The sequence below is a fragment of the Chenopodium album genome, chromosome 2, assembly GCF_948465745.1.
Source record: "Chenopodium album chromosome 2, dcCheAlbu1.1, whole genome shotgun sequence".
Taxonomy (NCBI): Eukaryota; Viridiplantae; Streptophyta; class Magnoliopsida; order Caryophyllales; family Amaranthaceae; genus Chenopodium; species Chenopodium album.
Window position 1 is genome coordinate 64,328,523 of NC_137835.1, and position 10,465 is coordinate 64,338,987.

Here is a 10,465-nt window from a genome sequence, read left to right on the forward strand (position 1 = left end):
ACAGAACACAATCATTAGGACATGCATGTATCTTATTATACTCCAAACCAAATGGACACATTAGTTTCTTTGCATAATAATAGGAGTTAGGAAGTTCATTCCCATTTGGCAACATATCACATAACGTAGTCAACAAAGAAGTGAAACTAGTGTCACTCCAATTATGCTTAGACTTAATGTTAAATAGTGTAAGCACGACTGAGAGTTTTGAGTATTTTTTGGACCCAGGATACAAAGGCTTTTTGGCAGCCTCTAATAATGACTCAAATACATCAGATCGGTCACCAAATTCACCTTCAACATCACGCATCATCTCATCCAAGTGATCACCACCACCATCCTCGGTGTCATCCCCTTCACCACCATCATCACTCCCATTTTCTTCTTCAACATGAATCTCGACACTTTAACATGCATCTCATTGCCAACAACATTCTCTCTATACGATCCCTTTTCACCATGCCAAACCCAAACATGATATTAAGGCCTAAACCCATGACATTGTACATGAGCCATGATGGTATCAACACTATTGACCCTTGTGACATTATTACAATTGACACAAGGATAATAAAGGTAATTGACACCCGTTCTGAGCTAATACTGAAGCACTCTTGCAAAACTCTTGAACCCCATTAAAAAATTCCAATGTATCACGTCTATCATACATCCAACCGCAATCCATTGACGCTTTAAATTGCCTTTAAACATACCAACACATTTCAAACAATGTATAAAGGTAACATATATTATGTCAATCAAAGTACATAGCATACATATATATCATCTATATCGCGTAAAAATGAATGCTCCCAAAAGGTCCTTATCACTCCAACCTAACTCATCCTTGAACGTCTAATCTAACTAGTGAATGTATGTCAACTTTTCAATTTTAAGGAAAATCCGGCAGCATTTCCCCCCAGTTCTCCAAGTACACAATGTGGGTAATAACTTACCTACATATGTACCCAGAGAACATGGTGAGAAAATGGTAAGCCCAGATATTCCTTAAAATCGAAAAGGAGACACACATTCACTACCTAAGTGAGATTAAACGTCCAAGAACAGTCCCAACTGGGGACTATTCAAGACTTTCTCCTATTGAGAAAGACTCGAACGGGTATCTAGGCAAATGATGATGCAAGCATTCAATAATTTGCATTTATTTGACATTCAACAACAAACAAGTTCATTCATTTAAATAGTGCTAATAATTAAATTAACATACCTACAATCAAACTAAGTTTACTTATATATATAGCAACCCATTATATTCATACATTGCAATTTACTAATCACATTTAACAAACTAAAATGTTAACACACACACACACACACACACACACACATATATATATATATATATATATATATATATAATTAAAGTAACAATTAACATTATCGAATATACAAACAAACAATAAAACAATTAAAAGAAAATTTTGTTAACTACTTGAAACCCTAACTTTAAATTTTGGAATAACAAACAATTAATACAAATTAATACAAATTAATACATATGAAGCTAAAATTTAGCAAGAACTCACCCTAATTTGAGAGTGAGAAAGAAAAAGATTGAGGGATGAGGATGACAATTGGAGGGAGATAGAGAGACAGCAGAGAGTTGTTGTGTGTTGTGCTTGGGCTCGGTTCAACACCACCCACGAACACCGCCACCCACTGCACCCACGAACACCACCAGCAACCTCGACCAACCACCATCAGCCTCGACCCACCACCCACTACAGCTTTGAAACAGCCAAATTAAAAAAAATAAAAACAATATGAATGGAGTGGTGGTGGTGGTGGCCGAAATCTGAAGAAGTGAGAAGAGAGGTGAGGACGAGTGAGACAGAGAGAAGGGTGAAGGCGCGGGACTTGAATTTTTTGGAAGTGAATTGATGAAAATTCAGGGAGAAGAAGAGGGTATAGCTTAGCCCGCTTTTTTTTTTAAAAAAAAGGTAAGCGGTTCGGGGTTAAACCGCTTGACGGTCGCAAATTATTTGCAAGTGTTTCTTTTATTTTTAACGACTGGTAATAAAATAGTCGCAATAGCTATTAATCGTGACCGGTATATAAGCGGTCGCAAATTTAGAATTTTGCAACAGATGTAGGCGGTCGCTAAAAGTTTTGGTTAAAAAAAACTGCAAACAATGAAACCAGCAGGTTTCTTCAAAAAAAAAAAAAAAAAAAAAAGAGAAATCCACTATGTACGAAACCTAGCAGATCTAAATCAAACCAAAAATCAACCAAAATCAAATCAAACAAGAAATCAAATGAAAACATGCGACAAAAATCAAAATCCGAAATCAAAAGTAACAAAATTCAAACCAAAATTATATCACAAATAAAAAACAAATCACAAACCAAAAATAAATCACAAACCCAAAAAAAATCACAAACCAAAACAAATCACAATTCACAAAACCACTACCCACCACTGCAAAAACCATTGCCCACCACCATTGCCAACCCAAAATAACCCAGAAAAATATAAATTTTGAATAAAATCAGCGAAATTCAAACCCATCCTAAAATTTAGAACAAAACCAACGTAAAATCAAAATCAACGAAAACCCTTAAGAAATCAACAAAAACTCCCTTAACCCACCCTAAAAAAACGAACGAAACCAACAAAAACTAAATATTAAAACCAAAATCAACAAAATTTGAACAAAAACTAAAACAAATTTTGAACAAACAGTAAATAAAACAATAAAAATCAAAAATAAATAAATACAAACAAAATTTTCAGAAAAAAAAAATACCTTTACCGATATTTATTCTCTATAGGGTAATATGGTCAAATTCGACCATGAAAGCTCCAAATCTGGAATTTTTATGGTCGAATTTGACCATGAACACCAAATTCATTTGATGGTAACCATTGTACCAAACTTCAAAAAGGAACAGAGGGAGAAGGAGAGGCGTGAGAAAAGAGAAGAGAATAAGGTTACATATCCAGAAATTCCTCTCATATGTAACAGATTCAAAATCATGAAGATATTTTGCTTGTTTTTTTTATTATTCAAAATGTTCGTTGATTGTTTTTAGGTATTGAAGAGGAAAATGTTAGTTTAATGGTTAAAGAGAAAGGAAAGAGTTAAAGGTAAAGCTAAAAGAAAGAGAGGTGTTAGAAGAGAAAGAAGGAACAGGAAAGAGAACAAGAGGGGAGAATGAAGAGAGGGAAAGGTAAGTGGAGGTTGTGGAGCGGCATTTCAATAATAGGGACTTAGGGTTAGTTCATTGGATGACCTTTTATACCCTTTTTTAAAAAAAAAATCGGTTTGCAAGGGTGAAAGTGGTCGCAAACTTGCGATCGGTCACTAAACGTCGCAATTTGTACAATTTGCGATCGCTTATAACGGTTGTAATAGAATCATTTTTATTTTAAATTATTTTGGCCAAGTATTTTATTAAGAAATAATATTAAAATACCTTTGTGACTGTTTTGTAGCTTAAAAACGGTTGTAAATCTACGACCGCTTTTAAAACGGTCGTAATATTGCGACCGCATAAAAATTGGTCGCAAATTTCATTTTTTGCGACCGTTTTCTTGGCGGTCGTAGAAAAACGATCGCAATTTCACTGAATTCTAATAGTGATTTTTTCTCAACTATTGAAAGCATAAGAAATTGATAAATTAAGTACTTACCTCTGGTCGAAACTTGTTGGTAAAGCCTTTAATTGCTTCGAATTGAACTTCACTCCAACAATGGCTGGTTCACAGAGAGGAGAGAGATAAGATATAGAGACAAAGAACGGAAAGGGAGAGGAGAGAGAGTGTTTAATTGGAGGGAAAATAGAGTGGAATTAGGAAAAGGGGGTTGTGATTAGAAAAATAGGCGGCATGTGACACGCACATGTGAGAAAAAGGAGGGTCAACGCCGGAAAAAGGTTAGTCAACGTCGGAAAAAGCCACTTGGTTTTCTTGAACAAAAAAAATTTATAAACAAGTTTCTCCTAGCCACAAATTTTATAAAAGGTTTTTCTGAACAAAACGTTCACTTTAAAAGGTTTTTTTTTAACAAACCTTCCTATAACGTATCTCTATTTTGTAGAGCTTGTATTTTGCAGACAAATTAGACAAATTTGTTAAAAAAACCTTTTAAATACATCATTTTGAGAAAAAAAAACCTTTTAAAAGCTTTATTGTAAAAGAAAACCCGAAGTTAAAATTTTTTTGTTTAAAACAACCTAGTCTCACTAATTATCTTAATTAACTACTAATTTCTTCTAATTACCTTGTAACTTTCATTTAACTATTTAATAATTAAATTAAGTAATAATTTGTTTTTTAAAAAAAAACCACCACCCTCACCACCGGCCAGCCACCCCCTGTCCCTTTCCGATCCCCTTCCTTGGCGGCAGCCCCTTCCATCCACTAAACCGCCGCCTTGAACCCCCACCGTCGGTGACCCACCTTCACTATCGTTCTACCTCCTCCCTTTACCTAACCCGAGTGCTAATAAGAATCATATTCATATAGTCTTGGGGATTTTGGGGTTTTGTCGAATTCTAGGTATTCGGGTTCTATGGGTTCTGGGTCTGTTGGGCATCCTTCGATGGCGGGTCCGAGGGTTCTATGGGATCTGGGTCTATTGGTGTTTGCAAATGCAAATGCAATTGCAATTGGAAGGGTGGTTGAGGGAAAATGAGGAAAAGATGTCGAAGTTGATGATGCATTCGAGCCTTGTGATGTTCTTTCAAAGCAGATGACCGATGCTAGCGCCTCTGATTTGGCGATAGAGGGAAAGTGAGGGAGTGGTTGGCCATGGAGATGGGTCACCGATGGTGAGTTGTTCAAGTTGGTGGCTCAGTTGGGGGAGGGGCCGCTGGCAGGGTAAGGGGAAAGGGAGAAGGGTGGCTGACTGGTGGTGATGGGGGTGTTGGTTTTTTTAAAAAAAATATAATTAATTAATTTAATTATTAAATATTTAAGTGGAAGTTATGGTGTAATTAGATGAAATTAGTGGGTACTTATGTGAATTAGTGGGATTCGGTTGTTTTAAACAAAAAAAAAAATTAACTTCAGGTTTTCTTTTACAATAAAGCTTTTAAAAGTTTTTTTCTCGCAAGATGATGCATTTAAAAGGTTTTTTTTAACAAATTTGCCGACAAATTATGAATTTAAACTTGAGTTAGAACCCCTAATTTTTAGTACGAAATGAATATTTCATTTTATAAATCAATGAATTAAGATTCAAGGGAATGTACAAGATTTTCTAATCTTATTATATTTCATATGATTAAAACTTTTTAGTTTGATGATTTTCTATTGGAAAATTTTGTCGTAAATAAGCCAACCTTTGTGTTGTTAGCTCAAAATAAGTTAATATTTTGATTAACCGAAAATAAGTTGGCCTTTGTAGGATATCTTCACAAAATGATTCATGATCTGTTAGTTTGAAAGGTAACTAGTTCTTTAGGCTAAGTAAGCTACATGTCATAATGTAGGGAATATTCCAAGCATTACCCCAAACTTGAACCCCACTGTGATCACACACTTAAGCATGGTGGCGTCCAAAGGGAGGAAGCTAGAGCAAAAGAGTCGCCAAAAAGTTTTAGGAACTTATAAACCGTTCACGAGGTGAAGGTTACACCCCTTAACGATCCAGGAGATCGTTAACTCCAATAGGTTTGGAACCATGACTGGTAGTTCAGGGATGAAGGTACAAATCCAACCTAAAAGAGATTGAACCTGCCCTAATAATAGGCCTCTACTTTATTCTTCTCGTATTCACGTGCGCTTTCTGACTAACATGCAATCAATAGGTTAACCCTAAACCTGTTTAATCTATGTTGGTTTAATATTAATGCACAAATAAATCTATTATTGGCGATCACTTGAACTATAATCAAATTAACCTAAATAAGATTATTAATTATCTTATTAAGCGTGATTACAAGTACCAAATTCCCTTTAAACATGCATAAAAGGCGTAATCAAGCAATAACAAATAAATACATCAAGCAACATAATCATCATAAAAAATAATCATACTAATCATAATTGAAATAACAAGCATAATTGAAATAATCATGTTAAAGCATAATAATAGCAAGATCCTAGGCATGATACTAACAAGATTAATAACAAACCCTAGCATGTCACTAAACAATAAAAATCAAAGCTTTAGCCCTAACATGATACTAACATGAATATTATGAAGGGAACATGAAGCATCGTAGGAATCACAATTGTCATATTTGATATTAGAAATTTTAGTTGTTACCCTAAACATGATACTAGGAAGATCAAACACCCTAACATGACACTAGGAATCATAATAGCAACATAAACATGATTTCTATATCATAATATCAATGCAAACAATTACAGCACTTACTTGGATGCCTCGTACCTCTTTCTAATAACAAAATACACGTGTTAGTAACTTCAAGGAAAATAATAAACAAACAATTAATTCAAATAATTGAAATAGAGATTTGTGACCAAACCCTCAGAAATTTAAACCTTTCACGTCTAGGGCGAAGGCAACTTCGAATTTGGCTAGGTGTTTCTAGATCTTGTGAATGCGGAATTTTGTATGTAAAAAGGTTGGTTTAGAAAAGAGAGAGAGAGAGAGTAATTAAGAGATTCTTGATGAGAATTGGTTAAGAAAGAATTCCTAAGAATTGATGATTTAAAACGGAGGTTTTAGGAGACTATTTATAGAGATAATCATCTTGACATGATAAAAAACGAATCAGAGTTTCGAAAAGAATAAAACACGACCGCAACGCCAAACACGCGCCTATCGCCCGACGCCAGGTCTGTCGCCAGGCGAAAGAGCTGTCATATGGCGCTAGAAATAATTTTCCAACCGTGTTTATTTTTTGATAAAATTTAACGGTATGAGAGGGCAAAATAGTATTTTCCTTAAAATCACTTCTTTTATTCTGATTAAAACTCTTAAAAAGTCAACTAAAGTCAATTTATCAATGCTAATTAAATTAGGATTTAAAAGAACCTTCTAGAAGATTCTAGAAGACTATAATCAATCCTATTCACAGTAGGAATGATAATTCTATATTAGGCCCTCGTCTAGATCATTGGGCCGCATATAAAGATCAAACCGGGCCCAGTTTAGTAATTTGGCCATAACTTCCTCATTATTCATTGGAATTGGGCTTATAATATATCGTTGAAAAGCTCTTTTCGAAGCCGACCCAACTACACCATTATTGGACCCTTGCCATGGACCAAACCAAACTGGATTGACTGTTTTCTTAAAATATATTTTCAAAAACAGAGAGAAAGAAAAGAAATAAAAACTAACCGCAACATTAGACTTTCCACACTTTCACTTCATTCGATTATGATTCGACATGAAAGGTACTCATCACTGGGTTTGGTTTTGGGGAGACACAAATGGGTATCTACACATAACGTTATTGGTTCATTTTATTTTTTTAAACCTCATTTAAAATATAAATCATAACTAATTGTTTTTATTTATTTATTTCAATTCCTCTCCCTCTACCGTGGAACAACCCTCCATCCCACTCCCGTTGGTCACATCACATGTACCTCAGGCCCCTTGCCTACCACCGTCAATCACCCCCTCACCACCAACGATCCCTTTCTCTTTCTTCCATCCCACCATCGCCGCCTCTACTTGCCCATCTCCCTCTTTTTTTTTTTTAACATGCTTCAGGTTGGGATGATTCGGGGTGAGGGAGGGTTTGCGGTGAGTCGGTGTCCGGTGGTTAGGAGGTGAGAAAAAAATGAAGACTGATTTTGATAAATACCGGCCAGTTAATATAATTCATCTAATTCAAATGTATATCCCCAGAAGTCGTTAATTCACCCTTCAATTGAATGGAAAATTGCGTTATTCACTCAGTTCAAAATTGTATTCTTACATTCACCCTTCAATCGGTTTGCCCAAATCGGAATAAATAATTAAATAGGTACAAAATAGTTTGCAAGTGGTTTACATTCGTCTTTTCGCAGGTTACCGGAGAAAGAAAGAAATTCTACGGGAGGCCGGTGGTCTTGCCGACTGTGCGGTGGACCAAAGTGGGAGTGGGGTAGGGGGATGATCAATAGTGGTGGATTCTTTCCTTACAAAAAAATTTGAATATAGATAAAATAAATGATAAAAAAAAAAGAAATAACTTGTTTGTAGGTTGCAAGTCATTTGACTTATTAAAAGAAAATATCCCTTAAATGTCAACTTATTTTTAGTTAATCCAAAGATTGAATTATTTTGAGAAAATCACGTAAAGGTTGGCTTATTCCTGACAAAATTTTCTTTTCTATTTGCAACCATAAATTTCAATTGAATTGATTATGAAAAGGGTAAAAAAATCACTAATTTACTATAATGTTATTTTTAATATTTTCTTATTTATTTATAAGGCAAATGTTTATTATTTTATTTATTTAAAGTTGTTGTGCATTATTATTCTATATTTTAGGGTTATTAGGCTGTAGATTCTTTTTTTTTTTTTAAAAAAAATAAATTATCTTAATTATATTTTCCTTACCTTATAAAAAGTAGAAGATAACTCTTAGGAATAGTGTGCTACCAACTATAACCTCAAAAATATGTAAAAAGATGTGTACAAAAATATGTATTTACTTTTTTACCCTCATTAATATGGTTACTATAGAAGATAACTCTTACGATTAGTGTGCTACCAACTATACCCTCAAAAATATGTAAAAAGATGTGTACAAAAATGTGTATTTACTTTTTTACCCTCATTAATATGTTTACTCTGAATAATACATTCAATGTTTTTTTTTAATCATTAAACATATCATTAATTAATTCAAAGTTTTTTTTTTTCACAAAAAACTTTTAATTTTTTTTTAATAAAAATATTCTAATACTTTATCCTTCATATGTTATTATTACTATTTAAAAAAAAAAAATGTATGTACGAAGAGACTGTTTACTACCAAGAGACTGTTTATTTTCACTTATTCATGGTTGCTCTTCTTATTTACAATCTTGTCGTCCTTTAATTGCAATTATTGCTAAGCCTTATTAGCTTTTGAAATTTACATTGTTTGATGGCACATAAACAACGTTATGAAATTTGAATGGGATTCATATTAAATAGTGATATTTGAGCAGATGTTATTAAGAGGTATAAAAAACTTTAAATTCCTAAAATCAAGGAAAATTGATGATTTAAAAAAATGGGGTATTAATTATGGAGAGAATTTAAGAGGAAAAATATAACTAATTGGTTATTGCTTTAGTATAAGATATAGATATAGATATTAGATGGTCGTAGACAATTAAAGAACTTACATTATTATGTTTTTAGCTACAACGAACATTTCACATATTATTACTCTGTATGAGTGTATTACCAAAGGTCACATAAAATTCATTTGAAGAAAAACACGCTAGGTATTATTAAAACATGTAAATCAATTAAAAGTTTTACATTAACAATTGCTTAAGATATGAAGGGATGTAAATCAATTAAAAATTATTTATAATAAATTTGAAATAACATTGTTAAACATTTGAGGATTTTAAAAAATAATTATCATAAAAGATTTCAGTGGCTTTCTTATACTTGTACAAAGCCACCGCATAGGCGCACGTAAACCAAATAGTACATATTAAAACTACCAGGTCTACCACCCAAATCAAAAGTGTAAGTACACGCCAATATAACTTATCTGCAAGAGCTAGCCCTTCTTCTGCGCGCATCGCGCGCATAGGCCGCCTTAGTTAAGCAAAAAAAATGTTTTGACGGGAAAATATTAATTATGAACGTGACTAGTGTACTTATGAGATATTTTTGGTGATTACTATAGTACTAGTTTTGTGCCTAGTGCGATGCCCGGGTTGTTTATTGAATTAATCTGTATATCAAATTTTTAGATGTATCATTGATACAAAAATAGGTAGAAATTGATGTGATTTTGTGATGATTAGCTATCTAGTAGTCATGTAATGACTAATAATAATGTTGGTGGAAATGTTCGATTTAATCCGTTAAAAAAATTAAAAATAGCAAAAAATAAATTAAATAAAATAAATGTTCAAAGCTCGTTGGGTTGACCCGAACCCAAAACTTTGGGCAAGGGTTGAACATTTCTTGACTCATAACCTGAAGTGATCTAATCCGAGATGACTCATGACCCGATCCTAATTGATAGGTCTACATAGTAATAAAATTCTATTACATTTTGAATTATATTATTTTAACCGATTAGTATATATTATAAATGTATGTTTTACGCGTTGATCTACTTCCTTCGCTCTAATAAAATATTATGATATAAAAAATAAATTTATCTGATAATGTTTTAAAATAATTATCTAATAATTTTTTTTGAATAAATTAATAATTCAATTTGTACATCTAAAACATTGGTATTTTATCGAAAATAAAAATCTAAACTAATAATTTTATCCAAATAATATTCTAAACTAACTTTTTTATCTTGTGAATTTTATTTAAAACTCCAAGTGTCGCTGCTTTTTCA